We start from the raw sequence: 27,730 nt of genomic DNA on the forward strand, positions 1-27,730 counted from the left end.
CTCCCACCACATTTATGATGCAGGGTGAATATGTTACTCAAACGTTGCAGCTCAATGCACAAATATGAACAGAGGATTAAGCATCGGGCTTAAATAAGTGATATTAAAATCCTCTCTCAAAAATGATTAAATACAACAAATGGATTCAGGAGGAATTTTAATGGGTGATTTTAATTAGATTCACTTCCTTAAAATTGCCTTAATTGATGTCTTAGTCATATGCAGCATTCCGAAACCAGAGAGCAATCCAAGCAGTGGTGTTTAATTAGATAGCTGGCTTTCAGGGCTCTTGTAAATGGCTTTGAACATTAGCATGCTAAAATTTTCACCCAATGCCTGACCCCATTCAGTGCACCATGGCCAATACTGCTTAGTTCTAAGCCATGACAACTGAGTAAATGCCAAGTGAAGTTTGCAGATTTTCCCTTCCATGGGAAGGAGAATATTCAACGGGTAGAATCATGTTGTCACTGCCCAAGACACCTCTAAGCATTACAGCAAAATACATCATTGCCAATGCACTGCAAACACCTTCTCAGCTGCAGAAGTCCAGTTACAAAAAAAGAAAATAAAACTTACAAAGAAAAAGGCATCCAAAAATATGACTAATAATATTGTGCAATTGGAATTTTCAAGCAAACGTTAATTGTTGCTGCCCCCTTCAAACTAGTAAAAAATGTATGGGAAGGAACATCAGGCCGAAGAATGGAAGGTTTTTTTCCCCTTTGGCCCTAATGTCAGCATCCAAAACTCTGGTCGGGTATTATACACAGTTAACAGGGTAAATCTCCATCTATCCAACCAATGTTTCTCAAACTAAGGAGTATTTCTTGCTGCATCAGTGTAAATCTTTCACATTTATACAAAACAACCTTGCCAGAGAAGCAGTAAGGCAAATTAGGTACCTAAATGGAGAACTACTGGTGGAGGCAGAAGACATGGCTGAGGTAATAAATGAGTACTTTTCATTAATGTTTACAAAGAGGACTTGCCAAAGCTATGGTACACGAGAAGGCTGTCAGGATGCTGATTGTGACAAAAATAGTTAAAGCAGGTACTAGAAAAACGGTCTGTACTTAAAGCAGCTAAGTCTCCTGATTCAGATTGGATGTATCCTAGATTGCTAAGGCAAGGGTAGAAATTGTGGAGGTGCTGGTCACAATCTTCAAGCTCTCCTTAGAAATAAGGTGGTGCCAAGGGACTGGAGGATTTCTACACTTATACTCAAAAGGAGAGGATAAAACTGGCATTTTTACAGGCCAGTCAGTTAATCGTCATTGGAAGGGAGGTTTTAGAATCAATAATCATGGATCAAATTAACAGCCAATTGGGCAAGCATGGACTTATAAGGACAGCCAGCAGAAATTGGCGAAAGGTAAATAGTCTTTGACCAGCTGGATTTATCTGACGAGGTGACAGAGGGTGGAGACGTGCAGTGAAGTAGACAGTCTTTCATAAGGATTTTGATAAAGTAACATTTAATAGGCTTGTTTGAAAAATTGGTGATGGGATAAAATGCAGAGTGACAGCATGAATACAAAATTGACAAAGAGAGAGAACCAGAGAATGTTGCGGTGCATGGCTGTTTTCCAGACTAAAAGGAGATATACAGTGCAGTTCCCCAAGAAGCTGAAGGAGAAAACTTTGCAGGAAGAGTGGAGGAGTGGGACTAACTGGATTGCAGTTTGAAGGAACTGGTGCAACCCTGATGAGCCAATGGTCTCCTTTTGAGTTATATTATTCTATGATCCATAAGAAATTTCAACTGAAGCAAATTTTGGTCCAATTATGTGCCATTGTGCACTATTGATCTGCACTTAACTAGAATCCTGGTGGAAAACACATTTACTCCTAAATTCCTAGAGTCAGCAACAATCTAGTTTTATAATCAACGAGACCCAGGCTAGCCTGATGGTTGAAAAAAGGAAACTAGAGCCAAGAAACAATGATTAGCTGGCACTGTTTCAGATGTGTAAGGATGGTAGCTGGATCGTAAGGCTGGAGGAAGCAAGGCGTTCAGTAGTTGAGAAGAATGGATGACTAAAAGGCTACGGTGTAGGTTTTAACTATCGGTCAGTTTTAAGGACTGAACCTTATTGAACTGCATGGCAAGAACAATCATCCCAAGACAGCTCTTTGGGGCTTGAGTCCTGTGCAATAACAGGAGGCCCAGAGGCCAATCTAGCAGGACAAAATGTAGGTAATTCTAGCACTTGCCTTGATAGCACTTTTTTGCTGCACTGCCAGTAGTGTATCTATGGCAGACACTCCACCAATGAGCAGTCAAAATTATATTGAGTCCTTTAACGCAGGATTCTGAATTACATACATTAATGAGCTTTCCATCTGATTCAAGAAGGCACCTAGACTGCTAACAGAATTAGGTGCCATACAAATTTCAATATAAGTCCATTGCCACCCAATGTCTGCCAGTTGAGAGGATTTCAGCAGAGTGAGAAAGCATAGATGATAAAAACCAACATAGAATAACATGTCGGCAGTGACAGGCCAGGAAAGCTCAGCACTGACCATAATATTAACAAACAATGATAAAGGTCAGAACATAGAACATACAGTGCAGAAGGAGGCTATTCGGCCCATCGAATCTGCACCGACCCACTTAAACCCTCACTTCCACCCTATCCCCATAACCCAATCTAACCTTTTTGGACACTAAAGGCAATTGATCATGGCCAATCCACCTAACCTGCACGTCTTGGGACCGTGGGAGGAAACCGGAGCACCCGGAGGGAACCCACGCAGACACGGGGAGAAAGTACAGACTCCGCACAGACAGGGAATCAAACCTGGGACCATGGCGCTGTGAAGCCACAGTGCTATCCACTTGTGCTACCATGCTGCCCTATCAGGAGAAAGAGCACAGAGAGAGAGGTGGAGACAAGGTGAGAAAGAAAGATTGAAGACAGATTATTTATCAAACATCAAGTTTTCATGCTGGGAGAATAACGATCATTTGTCAAGCAAGAAGAAAAAAAGTTTTCTTGCTATGGAAGATATGCAAGGGTCCCAAGTGAGGATTGAGGGAGACAAGAATGTTAATGATAAAAATGTATTGAGCTAAAGAAAGGTTAGCTGATGGGTAAAATTGGAATAAATACAACACTGTCCAAAGAATTGAAATAAACAATTTGTTGGCAGTCTTAAAAAGGTAGTCACAAGGAGGTCAAATATAATGATTCAACCACTGCAGTAGAGAGAAATGCATGATGTGAGCCGGAGGGCATATGATTTAAAATTGATAGATATGGAATGGAATCAACAACTGCCAGTGGTTAGCTACAAATAAAGATGGTCATTGTTATGAAGCATTAACATTGGAGAGATTATTCAGCTATGAAGACTCCTGGGAATATAAAGAGGAGTGAACAAGCAAATTACTGAAGGACACAGAATGGATTAATAGGGAACCACAATGGTAACAGGTTTAAAGATTCATGGCATCAGGAACATTTTAACAAGTTAAGCTACAGTATACAAACATATTCCACTAGTAAATTGATATGTCACAAGATTGTTTAATATATGAAAAGTACGGGTCCCCCCTTCAAGTGAAAATAAAAATGCAGAAAAAGGAGTACTTACAAAGTAAACCTTTAAGAACATTGTGCAGAGTGAGCACCGATAGCGAGAAAGTTACACAAACTTACCAATCTCTTCTGGTGGATGAGACAAAGTTTACTTATCTCATGTATCGGCTGAAATACTGCAGACCTCTCTCATACAAATGGAAGATGGTTAGAATATTCCTTTCCCCATTTGTTTACTAAAACACATATTTGAACATGTACATATTTTAACGGAGTTTAAATGCTAATAATTAGTCTCATGCAAACAAAAACAAAGCTTAAAATAACATTTACTGTTATGCTCAGAGTTTAACAGTTCATGGCATCAGGAACATTTAACAGTTGTATATTATGGTCTGGAATTAGGTCTATTCCCTTTACATATCATATTATGTAAATAAAAAACAGACAACAGAAAACTGATATAAGGATGGGAAGATCTATGAATATTTCTGACGGTTTCAGTTGTCTTATGACCAAAAGCTGCACACTCAGAACTGAGGCCTTGCACTATTTTAGACTTTTTCCCAGATTTTGGACATGGGACTGATTATCAAATCGGACATCATGCCGCTAAACTGCAAATGCCAGCTGTGTATCCCCAGATAGCTCAATAAAGACTTATTTCAGGCCACTGTAGCTATTGGGTAGGTGTTGGAAGACAGCGTGTTCCGGAAATGAGGGTCAGTGACCAGGAAAGAGAAAGTAACGGTCAGAAATGGGGTCCAACAGCAGACCACATTTTTAATGGATTTATATATATATATATATATATATATATATATATATATATATATATATATAGTGCAGAAGGAGGCCATTCAGCCCATCGAGTCTGTACCGGCTCTTGGAAAGAGCACCCTACCCAAGCCCACACCACCCTGTCCCCATAACCCAGTAACCCCATTCAACCTACACCAAGGGCAATTTTTGGACACTAAGGGCAATTTAGAATGGCCAATCCACCTAACCTGCACAGCTTTGGACTGTGGGAGGAAACTGGAGCACCCGGAGGAAACCCACGCACACACGGGGAGAACGTGCAGACTCCGCACAGAGTGCGGATATTTCATCTCCTGATCATGTGTTCAGGCAAGTCGTTCTACCTTTGTTGGTACAGGCTTGCAGTGATCCCATCAAAGACTGTTGCTCAAGCTGTGCATCGACCTTTGCGGCTGCATTCAGAGCAAAGCAGTTGTGTAAAGGGAGCATAAAATAGGCATTCGGCCTCTTATTGGTAGATGTGAAGGCACAAATGTTTGATGCACAGGCCTTGGATGTGTCTTTTGATGCCTCACAGCTGTATTTTATTAGATTCCTCACTTACACCTTGGATTATGAACTCCACATGTAATTACAGGGTTGAGCTTCCTCCCAATTGGAGGATCGCCCACAAGATATAAACTCCGACCTGGGAGCAGATCGGGGAAGAAGACCCTGAGGAGGAGTGGAGAGTAAGAGTGTATTATCTTGTGGAGTAGAATAAATATTATATCGTGCGTGACTGGCTACACGTGAAGACCTTACCTTCAGTTACAACAATGCCTTTACCAATATTGCATGTGGACATCAACCTCAATGTGTGTGCACTGCATGCAATACAATGGGTGGCACGGTGGCACAGTAGTTGGCACTGATGCCACGCAGATCCAGGGACCCAGGTTCAATTCCGGCCTCGGGTGGCTGTCTGTGTGGAGCTTGTACTTTCTCCCTGTGTCTACGTGGGTTTGCTCCCACAGTCCAAAGATGTGCAGGTTAGGTGGATTGACAATGCTAAATTGCCCCTAGTGTTCAAAACGTTTGGGTGAAGTTGCTGGGATGTGTTGGAGGTGTGGGCTTGAATGGGGGTGCGCTTTCCCTGGCCGGCACAGACTCGATGGGCCTGGTGGCCTTCTTCCACACTGTAAATTCTCTGAAAACAGGTCAAGTCTCTGGGGGAGAAGATAGTGGCATAGTGGTAATGTAACTGAACTAGTAATCCAGAGGCCCAGGCTAATTTTCTGGTGATTTGGGCTTAAATCGCACCATTGCAGCTGGTGGAATTTAAATTCAATGAATAAGTCTGGAATTGAAAGCTAGTCTCTGTAATAACAACCATGAAACCATCATCAATTGTCTTAAAGCCCTTTAGGGAAGGAAATCTGCCATTCTTACCTAACCCTAGTTGTAACTCTTGACCCACAGCAAAGCGGTTGACTCTTAACTGTCCTCTGAAATGACCTAGGAAGCCATTCAGTTCAAGGGAAATTAGGGATGGGCAACAAATGCCACCGTGTCAGTGATGCCCACATCCCATGAAAGAATAAATCATAATTGATTTAATTAAATATCAAAAAAATCACCGGTTTGATAGCCGGATTTTGCATAATGTACGTTAGAAAAGAAAAAAAACAGCAGATCTGGAAATAAAAACAGAAAGTTCTGAAAATACTCAGCATATCTGGTAGAATCTCTGGGGCGAGAAAGAAAGTTAACAAATTGGAAGAGTCTTATTTGACTTGAAACCTACACATCTAGAGTTATTTTTGCGAGGTGAAGTTTTAAAACATTTTTCATGGGGTGTGGGTATTAGGACAGTATTGATTGGCAATCCCCAATTGTCCTTGAAAAGGTGATGTGCGCCTCCTTCTTGAACCGCTGCGGTCCATCTGGTATAGGTGCACCCACAGTGTTGTTAGGAACGGAGTTCCAGGATTTTGACCCAGCGACAGTGAAAGAACGGCACGATATTTCCAAGTCAAGATGGAGTGTGGCTTGGAGGGGAACTTACAGGTGATAGTGTTCCCATGCACCTGCTTCCCTTCTCCTTCTAGGTGGTAGAGGTTGCAGGTTTGGAAGGTGTTGCCAAAGTTGGCGAGTTGTAGAACTGCATAGTGTAGATGGTATTGTCACTGTGTATGGGTTAGTGGAGGGAATACACATTCATCTTCTTATTGTATTTGCTTATATTTATGGAAATAAGAATAATGTAGATATTTTACCAATTTTTCAACAAGTGATGAGCAGAGAGTGATTCTTGCTCATAGAGTGTGAATTACATGTGAAGAACAGCTACTTGTACTACATGATTGTGCCTGTTGTGTGCTGTACTGTTCTATGTTCTATGAAACCCTCACAACCAGCACAAGTATATCTGTGACACCCAGGAGGGTTGGGGTGAGAGGGGTGTGTGTGGGTACTGGAAATGTGTAAGAATTGAGAGCAAAATGTAGACACAATCTTACCATTGTAATCAGTTACTTCAATTTGATATAAAGAATTTCATTTACTGTAGAAAGTTTTAATGCAAATAGAATTCAAAAATAGCTAACAATAGACAGACAAGGATATATCAATAAAAACGTGGCTGCTGTAAACATGTTTAACATCGACCACTAGAAGTCAGTATTGGAACTATGAACAATGAGACCTTTCCAAGAATGCTCGTTTTAACAGGGAAGTACTTTTCACACATTCATCTATTTTTCATAATTGGTTTTCTACATAACTAGAAGCATAAGTTTACTTTTATTCATAGTGGATAAAATATACAATGTTCTTGTTGCTGTAATGAGTAAATAATACATAAACATGCATCCTCACACACTGCTAGATGCTGCTATACAGAAGCTAATCTCATTGACAACCGAGTGATAAAATAGTTTGCAAAGAATAGTTTATACATAGATTTTTTTTTTAAAAGAATACTGCCATCAATCATAAACAGTGTCACTCTTCATTTTTGGGCAATTTTATTTCAGGTAATTTTAAAATACTTCTAAATCTTTAATATGAAATTTAGGTCTATCTGATTGAATGGTTGCACAAGTGGGCGGGATTCTCCGGCCGCGTCCGCCCGGCGACTCCCACCCGAGGTCAATGGACCACTCCGTTGTCCGCATCTCGCCTGTGGTGTTCTTGCAGTGGGCGAGGTGGAAGAATCCAGCCCGTTATTTCAATAAATTCACTTCAAATAATTTATTGCAAATGTTAAAATTCACTACAGCTAGATTTTAGGAAGTCCACTAAGTCGGATGTAGGGAAAGGAATGCTGTGATATTAATCACTGTAATCGGTCATTGCTACAGTCATGATACGAAGGATTGGAATTATAAACAAAGAACAATGCAAACAAGTTAGATTATTATGGATATTCTGTATATATTCAGCTACCGCAGTCACCAATATAATTGTTAAATTTATTATACATTTTAGGTGCAGCACGGTGCGCAGTGGATTAGCCCTGCTACCTCACGGCGCCGAGATCCCAGGTTCGATCCCGGCTCTGGGTCACTGTCCGTGTGGAGTTTGCACATTCTCCCCGTGTTTGCGTGGGTCTCGCCCTCACAACCCAAAGATGTGCAGGCTAGGTGGATTGGCCACACTAAATTGCCCCTTATTTGGAAAAAATGAATTGGGTACTTTAAATTTTTTAAAAAAAATTATTCTACATTTTGATTCATTGATGAAATATTACCAAATTGCAAGAGTCACAAGTTCCCTGGAGGATTCATTTACATTGTTTTAGTGGATGAATTGAAAACATAAATCAAGTATTTCATTAGTTTTGGATACATTTCACTTTTCTCTGAAAACCATATGCTTACAGACATTACTTTTTTTTTTAAAAATCACAAATGATGAATATATTCATAAATGTTACATCTCACTTCAACATTTATTACATGGGACATAATTCACCCATTCTGCTTTTCAATATTACAACTCCCCATGAGCCAATTCTCCTACATTTAACAGTAACCATTTCACACAAATGGCAAACCCCGAAACAGTGAAGTGTGGAGTAAAAATGTTATCTGTCTGTTACTGTGCATATTACATGTGTAGGATGTACTTAGGTAGTTGGTTTGTTTGAGATTAGCATGTACACAAATGATACCTACTAGTCTTAAGCCAGCACCAGGATACAAGAACATCTATACCTGAACACCTGTAGCAGGCTTTTCCCATAAATTCCCATCAGCAGAAACAAGTATCTTAGGTTGGGGAGAAAAGAAGAAAGCCTTCCAGGTATGTTGGGCTGGTGGGCAACAAGTTGAAAAGGAAATAAATGAATTTGGGAAGCATTCTGGGAAAAAGAAAACTAAACAAAAATCATTTTGTCTTTTGAAATCAGGTGATTTTCTTCCAGGAGCAAAAGAGGCATATCCCATAGTCAAATAGACAAAGGAATACAGTGACTTGCTAAGACTTGGCATGTCCAAATCTACAAAGGTCACCACATAAAACTTTACAGTCAGCAACCCTTCTGCACAGCAGATGGGTAAAATAGGAGTTGTACGGTCTCTTGCTGTCAATACTGCACACAGCAAGGCAAGATTGATTGGCAAGAGTTCAGATACGAACACTTGGGAAGGGACCAGAGGCAAGATTGATGAGGAGGCAGCTCAGACATGCATTAGGCTGAAGGACATCTGGTTAAGGTTAACTTATTTTTCAAGTGGTTTTCAGCGAGGAAGTCTATAGGGTTGTTTGTTTTATATCATTAAATATAATAGTTGGATAACCATTGATTTGCTTGTGCAGTGTGGTGCAAGTGTCCCAACTATATGAAAATGTTCTGTGGATGAATTAATTAACTATTTATAAATAAACTGAAAGGGCTTCTTGCATAGAGTGCCACTGCCAAGAAGTCTATAATTCATGGGCTGGATTCTCTGTTTCAGGGACTATGCCCCACGCCATCGTGAAAACTGTGGCCTTTTACACCAGAAATATTGGCGTCAGAAGGCCACAGATTCACAGCCCTGCAGGGGGCTAGCAGGGACCCGTCGTGAAACTCGCAGCTCCAGCTGCAGATATGGGCCCCTTTCCGGGTTAGAGGCCGCGCATGCGTATGGCGGTAGCCTTCAGCGGCCGCGCGTGTTCCATGATGGACTCAGACCGCGTTGCTGGACCATGTAAATAGTACCCCCGATCGGCCGCGCACCCGGACCGCCCGCCCCAAAATAGCCTTGTGCCGTATGTGGCCCCCCCTGCCCTCCAATCGGCCATCCCACGACCATGTCGGCCGCGGACTGAGTCCGCAGCCGCCACGCGAGTATCCCAAACGTCTGGGACCATGTTAGATCCACGTTGCCGGAACGTCGGCCAGTCAGGGGCGGGGAATAGCGGGGAGGGCCTATGGCAATGGCCGCAGGTAGGGGATACGCGGTGTACTCTCCGACTGCGCCGCCTTTCGGGGGCCAGAGAAAAACCGGCGGCGGTCCCGATTCCATGCGCAGAAATGGATTCTCCACCCTGGCTCCGGACGCGATTTTGGCTTTGGGGTGCGGAGAACCAGCCCCATGTCTCCATCTAACTTGGTCCAGCTTTGTAAACTATGATATTTTAAAGAAAATTGCACAAAAATCAATTAACTTACACGCGACATGCACATGTGATTACTTTTGATCTTGTTTATTTCAATTTTTATTTTGGGTAATTTAGTGGTAGATTTTTTAAAGATGTCAAAATTCAAATTCATAGTTACAGTTTTAAAGTAAATGTTACTGTGAGGTAACCAAGCGTACAAAGCAGAATTGCACTATAATCAAATAACCAATTTGAGTACGTGAAGGACAAACTGTACTTGAAGGAAGGTTATTCCCAAAACTATTTAACACAATTGAATAAAATAAAAATACATCAGTTTAAGTTTTTCCCAAGCATATATCATTGTGCAAAGATACATTGGGGAATTAGAGAACTGCCTGTTGATTTCATCATCCACTTTACGGTTACCCGAAACGATATATACTTCCACAGATTTTTTTTTTTTTTTTTTTTAAATATAAATTTAGAGTGCCCAATTCATTTTTTATCAATTAAGAGGCAATTTAGCCATGGCCACCTACTCTGTACATCTTTGGGTTGTGGGGGCGAAACCCACGCAAACACGGGGAGAATTTGCAAACTCCACACGGACAGTGACCAGAGCGGGATCGAACCTGGGACCTCAGAGCCGTGAGGCAGCAATGCTAACCATTGCACCACTGTGCTGCCCCTACTGCCACAGATTTTAAGAGAAACTTGAAAGAACAAAAAATTATTAATAACCACTTCCGGTCATCAGCAGCACTTCGATGACACTTGGTCTAACTAATGAAACGTACTTAGAGACTGTATGATGGTGTGTAACAGGTCACTCAGGGAGTCTGAATTACTGTGGCTAACATGCATGTAAAAGTGCATGTTTAGTCTTTTTTTGAATTTACTTGCTCACGCGATGTAGCCATCAGTAGCTAAGCCAGCATTTATTGTTCATCTGTTTGCCCTTAAGGTGGCGATGAGCTGCCTTTTTGAGCCATTGAAGTCTATGTGAAGTAGGTACACCCACAGTGCTTTTAGGAAGAGAGTTCCAAGGTTTTGACCCAACGACAATAAGGAACAGCAATATAGTTCCGGGTCAGGATGGTGTGGGGCTTGGAAGGCAATTTACAGCTGGTGATATTCTCATACATCTGCTGACCTGGTCCTTCTAGGTCATACAGGTTGCGGGTTTATAAGGTGCTCTCTAAGGAGCCTGAGATTTGCACCAGTGCATCTTGTAGATAGTATGCCACGGTGGAGAGAGAGAGAATGATTAAGGTAATGGAAGGGAGTGCCAATCCAGTGAGCTGCTTTGTGGTGGGTCATGTAAAGCTTCCCTAGTGTTCTTGGAGCTGTACTAATCCAAGCAAGTGGAGATTTCATCACATTTCTGTCCTGTGCCTTCAGGACTTGGGAGGAGTGTTACTCACTGCAGAATACCCAGCCTCTGACCTACGTTTGCTACCAGAGGACTTATATGGCTGGTCCAGTTTAGTTTCTGGTCAATGGTAACCTCTAGAATGTTTAAAGTGAGGGATTCAACCATGGTAATGCCGTTAAATGCTGAGGAGAGATGCTCAGATTCACTGTCGTTGAAAATGATACCTGCCTGACACAAATGTTACTTGCCATCTAGCCCAAGACTGAATATTGTCCACGCCTTGCTTCAGATGGGCACACACGCCTTCAGGATCTGATGAATCGTGAATGATGCTGAACAATATGCAATCAGCGAACATCCCAATCAGCGAACATCCCCCACTTCTGAATTTACGATGGAGGGGTGTCATTGATGAAACAGCTGAAGATAGATGGTCCTAGGTCACTACCCGGAGGAACTCCTGCAGCGATATTCTGGAGCTGAGATGACTGATCTCCAAAACCACAACCATCTTCCTTTGTGTTAGCTATGACTCCAACCAATAGAGAGTTTTCCCTATTGATTTTAGTTTTGCGAAGACTGCTTAATGCCATATTCAGTCAAAGACTGCCTTAATGTCAAAGGCAGTCACTCTCACCTCACCAGAGTTCAACTCTTTCGCCTATTTTTTGATTCCAGACTGTAAAGAGGAGGTCAAAAGCTGGATTGGCTCTGGCAGAATCCAAACTGAGCATCAGTGAGGTTATTGCGGAGTAACTGTAGCTTGATAGCACTGATGACCCCCTCTATCATTTGCTAATGATAGAGAGTAGACTGATGGCAATAGTGGTATTTGCTGGATTGGATTGGTCCTACCTTGTGTGAACAGGACAATTTTCCACATTGCTAGGCAGATACCGGTGTTGCAGCTGTACTGGAACAGCTTGGCTAGTGAACAATTAGTTCTGAAACCCAAGTCTTCAGCACTACTGCCTTTGCATTATTCAGTGCCGTCAGCAGTTTCTTGATATCATGTTGGGTGAGCCGAATTGGCTAACGACTGGCCTCTGTATTATTGGAGTCTTCAGGAGGCGGCCGTGATAGGCTATCTACTTGGTATTTCTAGCTGAAGATGGTTGCAAATGTTTCACCCATGTTTGTGCTGATGTTTGGGGCTCCCTATGATTGAGGATGAGGATATTTATAGATCTCCTCCTCATCCAGTGAGTTGTTTACTTGTCCACGACCATTCACAGCTGCATGCAGCAGGATTGCAGAGCTTAGATGCGACCCATTTGGTTTGGAATCGCCTAATATTGCATGCTGCTTCTTTTTCTGTTTAGTCCTGTGTTGCACCTTTACCAGGTTGAGACTTCATTTTTTTCAGGTATGACTGGAACTGCTCCTGAAAGATCCTCCTGCCATCTTCATTGAACCTGGAGCTATGAATAGTGATTGTGGAGGCTCCAACTTTCTTTCAATCACATGGCTGACCAGGAAATTCTCCCATTCTTATTGTCTGCCATTGCCGTGTGTTTGAAGCATTCTCAGCTAGATACTTACCTTTTTGGTTTGTCCAGAGTGAGAGTTCATAGCAGAATAACAAACAGCTATCTCAACTATACTTCCTCACACACTGGGCATGATCTTTTGGGCCCATTCGTTGTACATGCAAATTCCATTATGGATGCTGACTCTCACGAGGGCTAAAATGGGATTTGCTCTGGCGAGATCTCAGAATGAGATGTTCCCTGCACCCCCACCGGTGGTGTAATCAGGTTCACGCCCAGAAAGGAGTTGAACCTGCGTGAACCTGACTTCCATTCATTTAATGATCATTAAAAGGCTTGTGCCATACCTTCCAACCCATGTGACATGGTATGGTCAGCTCTATGAGGCCCCAGCCCACCAGAGTGACGGTGCAAAGCACACCCAATGCACCATTTTTGTTTCCTGACAAAAAGTGTCAGAAGATCTGGACAAAAAACCTGGCTATATACCTGGGGAGTACCTGACACTTTGCCGTTTCTTTGCTGCCCCCTGCCTCCTTTAAGAACTCCATTTCAGTCTTCCCATTTCTCCATCTCATCTGTTCTGATGAGTAACCTTCCACACCAGAGCTTCTAATAGTCTTCTTTCTTTCTCAACTGAGGATTTCCACACACCCTCCTCCCCCCACACCATGCCTGACAATGTCTGCATATTAACTATGTCAAATCCATTTCCTCTCAATCTTTCCCCTCCCTTCTCATGATCAAGTTCCCCCTACCTTACTTTCCACCCCACCAGCCTCCATATTCAAAGTATCATACTCATCATTTCAGCATTCTCCAGCAAGACGCAACTACCAAAGATATCTTCCCTGCCTTCCCCTTTCAGCCATCCAAAGGGACCTTTCTCTCCATTCCTTAACCACACACCTTATCTCCTTCCCATGGTGCTTTTCCATGCAAGCGCAGGAGGTGGAACAACTGCCTTTTACCTCGTCTCTTCACCATTCAAGACCCTAAACACTCCTTCTAGGTGAAGCAGCAATTTAGTTGCACTTCTTTCAACTCGCTGCTCACAATTTGGTTTCCTCTTCACTGAGGAGACTAAGTGCAGATTGGGTGACTGTTTCATGAAAAACCTCTGCTCGGGACTGCGCGGTGGTACAGTGGTTAGCACGGCTGCCTCACAGCGCCAGGTTCTCGGGTTAGTTTCCAACCTCAGGTGACTGTCTTGTGTGGAGTTTGCTCATTCTCCCCATGTGTGTGTTTCCTCTGGGTGCTCCGGTTTCTTCCCACAATCCAAAGATGTGCAGGGTTGGTGGATTGGCCGTGCTAAATTACCCCATAGTGCCCAGGAATGTGCAGGTTAGGTTACGGAGATAGGGCAGCGAGGACATGGATAGGGTGCTCTTTCGGAGAGCTAGTGCAGAACCAATGGGCCGAATGGTCTCCTTCTGCACTAGAGGGATTCTATGACTCTGAGCTTCCATTTGCTTGCCATTGTAATTGATCACCTTGCTCTCACGTTCACATGTATCCTCAGGATGCTGAACCTCAGGAACAGCATCTCAGCTTCTAGCTAGGCCTTTACAGCCTTCTGGACTATGACCCCCATTTTGATTCAGTTTTCTTGTCATGTGCCAGTCTGAATCTGCTTTTTCATGTTTTTGCTTTCAGACAGTCTTTCACTATTCTGCCATTCACACTCACTTTAGAAAAATGCTTAGTTTCTTTACAACAACCATTACCACCCCCTTTGCCTCGTGTTCCATGACAACTTTGTCAACTATTCCTTCCCGCCCTCTATCCCATCATATTTGACTTGAAAAGGTTAACTCTCTCTCTCTACTGATGCTGCGAGGCCTGCTGAGAGTTGCCAACACTTTTTCGTAGATATCTTTAGTGCTCAAACATAGAATGCTGCTACTTCCCTCCACACAGCTCCTTTCTCCATGCAAATCACTCTTCCCACCTTCCTTCTTGCAAATCGCTCTTCCCATTCATAGCCATAGATTCTTACAACACCGAGAAAATTCCTTCGGCCCATTGTTTCTGTTCCAGCCATTAAGCATCTATCCTAATCCCATTTTCCAACACTTGTCCCATAGCCTTGTATGCTTTGATGTTTCAAGAACTCACCTAAACACTTCTTAAATGTTGTCTCTACCACCCTTTCAGATAGTGAGTTCCAGATTCCCACCAACCTGTAGGTGACATGTTTTTCTTCAAATCCCCTCCAAATTCCTACCCATTGTCTTAAATCTACACCCCTAGTTATTGACTCCTCAACTAAAGCGGTTTCTTCCTATCTCTGCCCTTCATAATTTTGTATACCTCAGATCAGCTCCCCTCTCAGTCTTCTCTGCTCTAAGGAGAACAACCCCAGTCTAACCAGCCTCGCTTCATAGCTGAAATGCTCCTGCCCAGTCAACATCCTTTCTACTGCAATCATATCCTTGCTATAGTGTGATGACCAGAACTATACAGTGCTCTAGCTGTAGCCTATTGAACATTTTACACAACTGCATCATAACCTCCCTGCTCTTATATTCTGTGCCTTGGCTAATAAAAAGTATCCCATATGCTTCTTAACAACCCTGTCTACCTGCCTGCTGCCTTCAGGGACCTATGAACATGCACCACAAAATCCCTCTGGTCCACTGTACTTCCTAGCACCCTACCGTTCATTGTGAATTCCCTTGCCAGTCCTCAAAATACATCACAAAGAACAAAGAAATGTACAGCACAGGAACAGGCCCTTCGGCCCTCCAAGCCCGTGCCGACCATGCTGCCCGACTAAACTAAAATCTTCTACACTTCCTGGGACCGTATCCCTCTATTCCCATCCTATTCATGTATTTCTCAAGATGCCCCTTAAATGTCACTATTGTCCCTGCTTCCACCACCTCCTCCGGTAGCGAGTTCCAGGCACCCACTACCCTCTGCGTAAAATACTTGCCTCGTACATCTACTCTAAACCCTGCCTCTCTCACCTTAAACCTATGCCCCCTAGTAATTGACCCCTCTACCCTGGGGAAAAGCCTCTGACTATCCACTCTGTCTATGCCCCTCATAATTTTGTATACCTCTATCAGGTCTCCCCTCAACCTCCTTCGTTCCAGTGAGAACAAACCGAGTTTATTCAACCGCTCCTCATAGCTAATGCCCTCCATACCAGGCAACATTCTGGTAAATCTCTTCTGCACCCTCTCTAAAGCCTCCACATCCTCCTAGTAGTGTGGCGACCAGAATTGAACACTATACTCCAAGTGTGGCCTAACTAAGGTTCTATACAGCTACAACATGACTTGTCAATTCTTATACTCAATGCCACGGCCAATGAAGGCAAGCATGCCGTATGCCTTCTTGACTACCTTCTCCACCTGTGTTGCCCCTTTCAATGACCTGTGGACCTGTACTCTTAGATCTCTTTGACTTTCAATACTCTTGAGGGTTCTACCATTCACTGTATATTCCCTACCTGCATTAGACCTTCCAAAATGCATTACCTCACATTTGTCCGGATTAAACTCCATCTGCCATCTCTCCGCCCAAGTCTCCAAACAATCTAAATTCTGCTGTATCCTCCGACAGTCCTCATCGCTATCCGCAATTCCACCAACCTTTGTGTCGTCTGCAAACTTACTAATCAGACCAGTTACATTTTCCTCCAAATCATTTATATATACTACAAAGAGCAAAGGTCCCAGCACTGATCCCTGTGGAACACCACTGGTCACAGCCCTCCAATTAGAAAAGCATCCTTCCATTGCTAATCTCTGCCTTCTATGGCCTAGACAGTTCTGTATCCACCTTGCCAGCTCACCCCTGATCCAGTGTGACTTCACCTTTTGTACTAGTCTACCATGAGGGACCTTGTCAAAGGTCTGACTGAAGTCCATATAGACAACATCCACTGCCCTACCTGCATCAATCATCTTAGTGACCTCCTCGAAAAACTCTATCAAGTCAGTGAGACACGACCTTCCCTTCACAAAACCATGCTGCCTCTCACTAATACGTCCATTTGCTTCCAAATGGGAGTAGATCCTGTCTCGAAGAATTCTCTCCAGTAATTTCCCTACCACTGAAGTAAGGCTCACCGGCCTGTAGTTCCCGGGATTATCCTTGCTACCCTTCTTAAACAGAGGAACAACATTGGCTATTCTCCAGTCCTCCGGGACATCCTCTGAAGACAGCGAGGATCCAAAGATTTCTGTCAAGGCCTCAGCAATTTCCTCTCCAGCCTCCTTCAGTATTCTAGGGTAGATCCCATCAGGCCCTGGGGACTTATCTACCTTAATATTTTTTAAGACACCCAACACCTCGTCTTTTTGGATCTCAATGTGACCCAGGCTATCTACACACCCTTCTCCAGACTCAACATGTACCAATTTCTTCTCTTTGGTGAATACTGATGCAAAGTATTCATTTAGTACCTCGCCCATTTCCTCTGGCTCCACACATAGATTCCCTTGCCTATCCTTCAGTGGGCCAACCCTTTCCCTGGCTACCCTCTTGCTTTTTATGTACGTGTAAAAAGCCTTGGGATTTTCCTTAACCCTATTTGCCAATGACTTTTCGTGACCCCTTCTAGCCCTCCTGACTCCTTGCTTAAGTTCCTTCCTACTTTCCTTATATTCCACGCAGGCTTCGTCTGTTCCCAGCCTTTTAGCCCTGACAAATGCCTCCTTTTTCTTTTTGACGAGGCCTACAATATCTCTCGTCATCCAAGGTTCCCGAAAATTGCCGTATTTATCCTTCTTCCTCACAGGAACATGCCGGTCCTGAATTCCTTTCAACTGCCACTTGAAAGCCTCCCACATGTCAGATGTCGATTTGCCCTCAAACATCCGCCCCCAATCTATGTTCTTCAGTTCCCACCTAATATTGTTATAATTAGCCTTCCCCCAATTTAGCACATTCATCCTAGGACCACTCTTATCCTTGTCCACCAGTACTTTAAAACTTACTGAATTGTGGTCACTGTTACCAAAATGCTCCCCTACTGAAACATCTACCACCTGGCCGGGCTCATTCCCAAATACCAGGTCCAGTACCGCCCCTTCCCTAGTTGGACTGTCTACATATTGTTTTAAGAAGCCCTCCTGGATGCTCCTTACAAACTCCGCCCCGTCTAAGCCCCTGGCACTAAGTGAGTCCCAGTCAATATTGGGAAAGTTGAAGTCTCCCATCACCACAACCCTGTTGTTTTTACTCTTTTCCAAAATCTGTCTACCTATCTGCTCCTCTATCTCCCGCTGGCTGTTGGGAGGCCTGTAGTAAACCCCCAACATTGTGACTGCACCCTTCTTATTCCTGAACTCTACCCATGTAGCCTCACTGCCCTCAGAGGTGTCCTCCCGCAGTACAGCTGTGATATTCTCCCGAACCAGTAGCGCAACTCCGCCTCCCCTTTTACATCCCCCTCTATCCCGCCTGAAACATCTAAATCCTGGAATGTTTAGCTGCCAATCCTGCCCTTCCCTCAACCAGGTCTCTGTAATGGCAACAACATCATAGTTCCAAGTACTAATCCAAGCTCGAAGTTCATCTGCCTTACCCGTAATACCTCTTGCATTAAAACATATGCACTTCAGGCCACCAGACCCGCTGTGTTCAGCAACTTCTCCCTGTCTGCTCTGCCTCAGAGCCACACTGTCCCTATTCCCTAGTTCTCCCTCAATGCTCTCACCTTCTGACCTATTGCTCCCGTGCCCACCCCCCTGCCATACTAGTTTAAACCCTCCCGTGTGACACTAGCAAACCTCGCGGCCAGGATATTTATGCCTCTCCGGTTTAGATGCAACCCGTCCTTCTTATACAGGTCACACCTGCCCCGGAAGAGCTCCCAGTGGTCCAGATAATGGAAACCCTCCCTCCTACACCAGCTGTTTAGCCACGTGTTTAACTGCTCTATCTTCCTATTTCTAGCCTCACTGGCATGTGGCACAGGGAGTAATCCCGAGATTACAACCCTCGAGGTCCTGTCTTTTAACTTTCTGCCTAGCTCCCTGAACTCCTGCTGCAGGACCTCATGCCCCTTCTTGCCTATGTCGTTAGTACCAATATGTACAACGACCTCTGCCTGTTTGCCCTCCCCCTTCAGGATGCCCTCTACCCGTTCGGAGACATCCTGGACCCTGGCACCAGGGAGGCAACATACCATCCTGGAGTCTCTTTCACGTCCACAGAAGCGCCTATCTGTGCCCCTGACTATAGAGTCCCCTATTACTATTACTCTTCTGCGCTTTGACCCTCCCTTCTGAACATCAGAGCCAGCCGTGGTGCCACTGCTCTGGCTGCTGCTGTTTTCCCCTGATTGGATACTGTCGGGGGGGATAGCCTAAGGGGTATACCTGTTCGAGAGGGGGACAACCACAGGGGATTCCTGCACTGACTGCCTGCCCTTTCTGGTGGTCACCCTTTTTTCTGCCTGCACCTTGGGTGTGACCACATTTACATAACTGCGATCTATGACGCTTTCCGCCACCTGCATGCTCCTAAGTGCATCCAATTGCTGCTCCAACCGAACCATGCGGTCTGTGAGGAGCTCCAGTTGGGTGCACTTCCTGCAGATGAAGCCATCCGGGACGCTGGAAGCCTCACGGACCTGCCACATCTCACAGTCAGAGCACTGCACCCCTCTAACTGACATTGCGTCAATTAATTAAAATTTAAATTAAAAAAAATATATATATTTTTTTAAATTTCAAAGTTACTGTTAACTATCTGACTATCACGTTTTTGCTATAATATCATATCAGTCCCGCGCTTAATTTCATTATAATTGTATTTCATTCCTCGGTCCCAAAAGTGCCCATTTTTCCTCAGAAGTCAACAGCCTCCCGGTACCTCGCCTTCATATATTTATATACTATTTCACCATGGATATCCAAAAGGCCTTTCCACCACAGACCCATTTTCCAGTATGGGGTTCAAGACAACAATCTGGAAGAGGAGCCCCAGAACGCTGAGTACTACCATTGACCTGGTTGATATTAGCTAAATTAGCACAGCTCAAGTGATGAAGAACAGTGTGCCTTTACTGACATCAGGCAATATCTTCTTTTAAGTACTCATTTTATTTTGCGTTCTTTCTATGACTATTTGACTGGAAAGTAATATATACATAAAATTCTCTTATCAAAACATTTTATAATAAAATGGATGTTTTAGTCCTTCATTTTTATTTTTGTAAAATTCAGAAAACTGAATGCTCAGCTCTACTCACTAATTAGTATATAGATGCTGTTGCTCATGATAATCAGCACTCAAAAAGTGCATTAATATTTATTTTGGTCCAATCAAAATGCCTATTAAAGCAATCCAGTCATGTACTGATCCATTATTTCACATTAGTAGATTAAACAGTAACTAATGAGCTGATTGGCAGGCACAGGGGGCATTGGTAAACAAGTACATATTTTTTAAGTGGCATCTACTAATAGTAATCATATATGCTACAGTACATTTTATGCTGGAACCATCGACATCCCATGCCACCGCCAAATATGCCAAACATCATTATAACTGGACTGGTATTTACTGAAGGATTTCAGCCTTTCACAATATTTGTTCTCCTTTCCTCTGGTTCACCAGGCCACAGATTCTCACAGCTCACATGCTCTAGTAAAGTGTTTGAAATCCAAGCTTCTCGACATAAGGAAGGAATGTGTGATGCATGTACATGCATTGCCGTGTAATATGTCGCGGCAGCCAATCAGTGGAAATTCACTTTCTAGTGGCTATTTTAAGCAGTGAAATGGTGCAAACAGCAAAGGTAAGAAACAGGGATGAAAAGATAAATATCCTAGGGTTACTATTAACCAGAAACTGAACTGGAACAACCATATAAATACTATGGCACAAGAGCAGTTCAGAGGTTGGGAATCATGTGGCGAGTAACTCACCCGACTCCCCAAAGACTGACTATCTACAACGCACAAGTCAGGTGTATTATGGAATATGCTCCACCGGCCTGGATGAATAGCTCCAAGAAGCTCGATGACATCCAGAACAAAGCAACCTGCCTGATTGCCACCCATCCATCAACTTCACCATTCATTCCCTCCACCACCAATACACAGTGGCAGTGGTGTGTACCATCTACAGGATGCACTGCATTAATCACCAAGGCTCTTTGACAGCACCCTCCAAACCGGCAACCTCGACGACTCAAATGAACAACGCAATACATGCATGGGAACACCATCACCTGCAAGTGCCCCCCCCCGACCAAACCCCCACTCGTCCAAAATCCTGGAACACCCTTCCTAACAGCACTATGAGTGCACCTACACCACACAGACTGCATCGGTTAAAGGGCAATTAGAGATGGGCAATGAAAGCTAGCCAACCCAGCGACACCCACATCTAATGTAAGTTCGTAGATAGTATTTGGATAATTGTAATTATAAACTCCATATTTTGAAAGATAATATGGTTGATTATTTAGCATGTTAACTCTTTGCAGAAATGAGTATGGCCTACTGACAGAATAGAATACATAATTCTTACTGTACTCTTGTTGATGAATATTTCTGGAAAGGATTATGGTGAAACTGACTGGTTGTGAATCTTGGAAGGTGGTTTAATTATGGTTTGCAAACAAAAATAATTAAGCAGCTAACATCCTTCAAGTACTGCTCCCTCAGCTTACTATTTACGGATTTATTTTTAGGAACAGGATTTTCACCGAACAAATAGTAAATTGTGTCAAGCACACTGGTTAGCACTGTTGCTTCACAGTGCCAGGGACCCAGCTTGAATCACCGTCTGTGCGGAGTCTGCACGTACTTCCCGTGTCTGTGTGGGTTCCCTCCGGGTGCTCCAGCTTCCTCCCACAAGTCCCGAAACACTTGTTTATTAGGTGAATTGGACATTCTGAATTCTCACTCTGTATACCCAAAAAGGCGCCGGAGTGTGGCGACTAGGGGCTTTTCACAGTAACTCCATTGCAGTGTTAATGTAAGCCTACTTGTGACAATAATAAAGATTATTAAATGTTTGTAACAGTTGTACAATGGAGTACTTCTCAGATTTAAAAAAGTCTTTTTTCTCAAGACATTTGCAGATCCATTCACATTTATAGATTTTAAACTTATATTCAGTGTCAGACATCCCAGGAGACCTATTCAAAAATTAATCTTTCCCAACTGTTCTCACTTCTGTATTGACTGTGCAAGTTAGTTAACAAAAGGTATCAATCTTTAAATGTTTTACTTCAGCTATTAGAATCACTTTAAGAGCAAGTTAAATACTGCTTTGTTGATTATGAAAAAAAATATAAATGTTATTTTCAACATCTAAAAAATATTATGCAGACAAATCTGGTCATAAGATGGCGATATTACTGTAGATATGATGTAATATGTTGTGGTGTAACTCCAGAAAAGCAGTGTATTTTAACAATGCTTCTGGATACCTGAAGTGAGGGAATAGGAGAGAAAAAGATTTGAAAGATTGTCTTCCAAATTTATTTTCTTTTTCGCTCATAGCATAGGAAGTAAAGACTAAATGAATTATTTGACGCAGGCAGCAAACTAAAGCAAATGGAACAATATGCATATTTATACATGCAAGTTGTTGATCTCTTGTCCCGCTCAATTGCTGGCTGAAGAACTGAAACAGAGAAAGTAGTGTGTTTACTGATGTTTGAATACTTGCAGCAGAAGTCATAGAGTTTTACAGCACAAGAGAGGCCCTTCAGTCCATCGTGTCTGCGCCGGGCACCAAGCAACTATCTATTCTGTTTCCATTTTTCAGCACCTGGTCCGTAGCCTTTTATGCAATGGCATTTCAAGTGCTCATCTAAATGCTTCTTAATTGTAGTGAGGAGAGAATATAAAACTAGTCAGTGCACAGCTAAAATATATAATGACTTCCACGGTTCACCACTACCTGATTCTAGGACAGGCAACCGTCACGTGACAGTCAAGCATGTAGATCATGAGCTTGCCACTAATACATCTCTGCTGCAGAAGTTGAAACCTCAAAAAGCCTTACTGCTTAGAACAAATCTTTTTCACCTGCCTATATCTCCTTCAATGCTGTCTATTTAGGAATTGATTATAGTTTGTCTCAGTCATAAGAAGTTTTGATGTGGAGATGCCAGCGTTGGACTGGGGTGAGCACAGTAAAAGTCTTACAACACCAGGTTAAAGTCCAACACTTCACCTGAGGAAGGAGCATTGCTCCGAAAGCTAGTGTTTGAAACAAACCTGTTGGACTTTAACCTGGTGTTGTAAGACTTCTTACTATAATAAGTTTTGTTCATTAAAAGATTTTAGTGAATTATTTGACTACAAAGAAATTTGGCTCAGTGGCAGTATCAAATTGTCAAGTGTCCAAGCCCTACTTTAGGGAGCCCTGGTGACCAGAGGCTAGAATATGGTCTTAAGATAGTGGCTCAGTGGAAAGTATTCCCACCTTTTAGAAACTTACAAGATAATGAATGGCTTAGATAGGGAAGTTCTTTCCATTAGCAGGGGAGACTAGGACCCGGGGGCACAGCCTTAGAATAAAAGGGAGTCACTTTAGAACAGAGATGAGGAGAAATTTCTTCAGCCAGAGAGTGGTGGGTCTGTGGAATTCATTGCCACAGAGGGCGGTGGAGGCCAGGACGTTGAGTGGCTTTAAGACAGAAGTTGATAAATTCTTGATTTCTCGAGGAATTAAGGGCTATGGAGAGAGAGCGGGTAAATGGAGTTGAAATCAACCATGATTGAATGGTGGAGTGGACTCGATGGGCCGAATGGCCTTACTTCCGCTCCTATGTCTTATGGTCTTTTGAGTTGGAGCTTTGGATTTTGGACCAATTCCATTTGTGACTGGAAATCTGAGCAGCAAACACCAAATATTGGTTGAACATCCTGCAGGTGTACTTGCATCCACCTGGGAGAAGGTAGTCCGAGGACAAAACAGTGATGAAAGCATCGCAGTTGCTCTTTCCCAGTCAGTAGTTCAGGAATCTCATGTGCAAGATTTGAGTTAGGATCTGTCCATAGTGCAAAAATTGGTTTTCTGGACTTAGCAACAAAGCAATTCTATTGAAATACAAATGTTAAAATCGGTAAGAACTGTTGTTTATTTCATTAAAATGTCTCATGTTTTGTACAGTGAATTGCTTTTTGAGGTGCATGAACCATAGTCTCTTCCTACAAACAGCAATGAAAAGAATATGTTTGTAAGACATGCGTATGATAACATTCAATGTGTTCATAATACCCATAGTGATCAGCTCAGTGACAACTCAACTGTATCTTTATTGGTGACTTGATATTTAGCAAATTATAGAAAATCTATGCTCAATTTGGTAAAACAAAGCACCATCTTTAGCAGGCAGTTTAGTGTATTGGCACACAACCAACATGACAACAATCGGAAGTTTATTTCAGATAGATTACTATCCATGCTTCCTAAAACTGGCAAATAAGCTAAAATACTTGCACAACTCTCTCATTTGGGACATTGCTGGTATTGGACCACCAATCTGAATAAGCCAGATTAAATATTTCTCAGATCTTGAAAATGCCATTTGGAGTTTTTGCCACCATCCACCAATCTGGAAATGACAATTTAAAAACACTGAAATATGAAATAAATACTGAAAAGAAAACACATTATTTTATGGATCCGCTATCGATTAGTGCTACACAATCTCTCTCTCTCTTTCCTTCAATGACTCACTGTAAACTTCTTTATGATTCTGTTCGTCAGTGCAATGCTGGAGGACTACTTGAACAAAACATCACTTGAAATGAAGAGGTATGCTGGAGGTCAGAACGTTTAAAGCAGTGAAACACAGTCTTTACTGTGACAAATTTGACCAGAAATAAAACAAAAAAAAGCATTGTGTTCACAGAGCATCATTCAGAGATTCGAACCATCCCTAAGCCCCGTGTAGTCCCTGCCCGAACGTAGAAAACACAGCAAGCTTCCATAATCATCAAGGTGACAGTGGCCATCAGTTGATCTGCTGCCTAGTTTAGGTGTTCAGGGATAAGTGTCGGACACTACACAAGGGAGTACTTGGTTCGTGTGCCATTAGATCTTTTACATCTATCGGAAATGGTAGCCGTGGGCTCGGATTACAGTCTCCTCTGCACCGCTGGCTAGGCAGCTCTCCTCTCCAATCAAACAGAACACAAGTCATGAAAACTGCTAAAGTTTTGACGTCGAGTACTCCCAGACCAGGGTCTAAATGTGTACAATAACAGTCCATAGTGTAGTTACACCTATGCGTTCTGAAATCCTGCGTTTCTCGTCTTAAATTACATTCTACCAGAACCTTAAAACCAATCTTAGGTGTATCTTATTTTAATCGGAATGCTATTTGGTAAAAATGAATTAAGTTGTCAGCCCTGCTTATTGAAGAGCCCGAGGCGCTATCCATGCTTTTGAAATCGATTTGTTGTTTTTTTCCCCCTCATGCGATTGAAGCATTTCTAGTCGGTTTTCGAACTGATGCCCAAGTCTGGGATTTCAAGCCCTTCATCGCGCCATTGCAGAGGAGCGAAGATGTGCGCCTAAAACAGAGGGGGCTGTTCCAAACACGAAATCTGGGCTCATGTAGCCGAAAGCCGTGCAGTGAACTCCGCGAGGAATGCAGGGCGCCCAGCGCTGCTACACACGTTAGGGCGGTGAGCGGGCTTGCTCTGCTCTCTGACAGAATGAGAATCTCACCTTGGAGCCCGAGGACGGGAATGGGAGAACATGCACGGCGGCGAAAGCTGAAGCTGCACGGTTCCCCAGACCCCCGGGGAGAGGGCACATCCCCGAAAACTACACCGGCTACTGAGAGAGCTTTAAACTAGTCCATCTGTACCAAACCGACCGCAGCATACAAATCCGGTTTGAAATCTGCATTCTCCTTGTGAACTGTGCAAGGAATGATATAAAAAGACCATTGTTCGGATAGATTATGGGAGATTAATAGCCGGGCAAAACAACCTTAGACTAGCCTGGCACCAGGGGAAAAAAATCTCATCATTTTGCAAAAACAAGACTGCTCAGACCACACCATCAGCACAACTGGTTCAAACTCTTCTGCTCTGCCGCTGTTACACCGCGTCCTTCCCCTGTACAGTAATATATACAATAATCCAATCCACGGAAAACATACATACAAGTATCAATCAACTTTCGAAAGTCTGACAAAAAGTTATGAAAACAAATGGGAATTCCTGCACTGTTTCACGATCGCCTCACAACACAGCCCCAATCATAGCTCTATTATTTCTTTGGAGAAACAAAATCGACAAATCCGGGCATGTAGTATTTCAGCTGAAATAAAGCTGCCCCCGGTCCATCAGCAACACAGCGTGCCTGACTGATCCCGGCAAATTCAGGAGGGTGAAGAGAAACGAAAAATGGATAGGGGCAAAACGCAGGCGAAGAGAAAGGCGCGCAGATAAACTTACTCGAGACGGTTGTGGGCCAGCTTTGAAGCGAGGTACGCTTTCAGTAAGTTGTGCTGTCTGTGCCGGGGGATGCGGTACAACGGCCGCTATAAATCCAAGTGTTTAATGTGTCACTTTGGCTGGCGAGCGGCAAGTTTTATAAAGGGGCGGGCGGGCGCGCAGGCGCAGGCAGCTGCTTGCAGACAGCGATGCTGGTGGCAGAGAGAGGCTCCTCCAGGCAGCCGCTACAAGCCTCTCACAGCGGTTCCTCCAGCCCCACTGACCACACACACAACTTCACAATAAACCATCTCGCCGTCCAACCTGACCCTTTTCAACAACAAAACGTTGAGACCGCTTTTGCCCATCACCGCCACCAGTATGAAAAGCACGGCCCAAAAGACACTTATTCTTAAACGACGATTCAATGCACAGCACAGCTCTTACCTCCACTGTCCAGAGTTGGAGGTTGCGTCCTTGCAAAATTCTCGGGAAAGGAAATGAGGCTTTCTTTCTTGTTTGTTTGTTTGGTTAAACAGGCAGCAGCCAATCGCGGAAGGATGTCCCGTTTAATTCAGATTCCAGATATTTGAGGATAAGCCATTTGAGCGGATCAGCTGCTTGATTGCTTTTTTGTGTGTGTGTCTCCCTCTCACTCTCCGGGTTTTTTTTCCACGCAGTAAAAGGGAACAGGATGGTAATTTTATTATTTCTAAACTGTTTTATTTAATTATCTCCCCCGCCCCTCCCTCCATCCCCTCCTCTCTAAAGAGGACAGTTGATTGACTGCCTTCCACTCGCCCTCCTGCTGCTGTGTTGAGCTCGCTTTGCTGACAGGCGAGCGCCAGCAGTAGCGCGCGCTGTCAGAGCCCGGAGCGCGCACGGGGCGGGGCTGATTCGGCGCGCCCCCGACACCCGGGACTCACACGCACGCGCGGGCTGGGGGCGTCCACCCAGACCCAGGTGTAACCAGGCTCTGGTTGGGTTGAGAGTTTCCTTGGGACTCTCGGGTTTGCTTTTATCCTGAACCATTATTGAAAGCGTCCGATATTTCGCAGTAAGTTTTAAAAAATGTAACTGGGATTTATTAAAACCTGTTAAACAGCCGAAATAGGCAATATCATTGTGGGTGCATTAAAGCTTCACCCGATGCCGGTGTTTATGTAGTTACATTGTGTACCCTATTATGTATTCATGTACTTAATGATTTGTTGAGCTGCTGGCATAAAAATACTTTTCACTGTACCTCGGTACACGTAACAACAAACAAATTCAATCCAATTAATTCATCGCCATTTCAATTTTCGAGGCAATGCGTGATAACTGATATCTTAAACTTTATTTGTAATCGAAGTATAAATGCAGGCAAGTTTAAAAAAAAACGAAATAGTGAGAGGCAAAGAAGAGGAGAATGTTTCTGCCTATACATACCCAGCCCTCCACGGGTCCCCATTCCCCACGTTTCTCCATATGCAGCGGACAAGATCTCGTCAAGCATTTCAATTTTTCCAAAGTTTAAACTGTTAACCTACAGTTAAGGATGTGCATGACCCAATTGCCTCTATAGTACTGAAAGCTGCCGTGGTGTCTTTCTCCTGT

The 27,730-nt window shown here is 43.4% G+C and overlaps 1 protein-coding gene across 5 annotated transcripts in view; it reads right to left on the minus strand.

The window, feature by feature from the left end:
• The window catches only part of LOC140410584 (kelch-like protein 29), a 598,914-nt gene extending 572,041 nt beyond the window's left edge, over positions 1 to 26,873 (minus strand). For 2 of the 5 annotated variants that reach the window (XM_072498865.1, XM_072498864.1), the window contains exon 1: positions 26,579 to 26,873. The gene's annotated coding sequence lies outside the window, so the exon portion shown is untranslated. Of the gene's footprint in view, positions 1 to 26,152; positions 26,279 to 26,578 lie in introns of those variants that run through there. The other 3 variants (XM_072498866.1, XM_072498862.1, XM_072498863.1) reach the window with 2 other exon arrangements.
• Between the last annotated feature and the right edge of the window lie 857 nt (positions 26,874 to 27,730).

This window comes from Scyliorhinus torazame, chromosome 4 (assembly GCF_047496885.1).
Source record: "Scyliorhinus torazame isolate Kashiwa2021f chromosome 4, sScyTor2.1, whole genome shotgun sequence".
NCBI classification, from domain to species: Eukaryota; Metazoa; Chordata; class Chondrichthyes; order Carcharhiniformes; family Scyliorhinidae; genus Scyliorhinus; species Scyliorhinus torazame.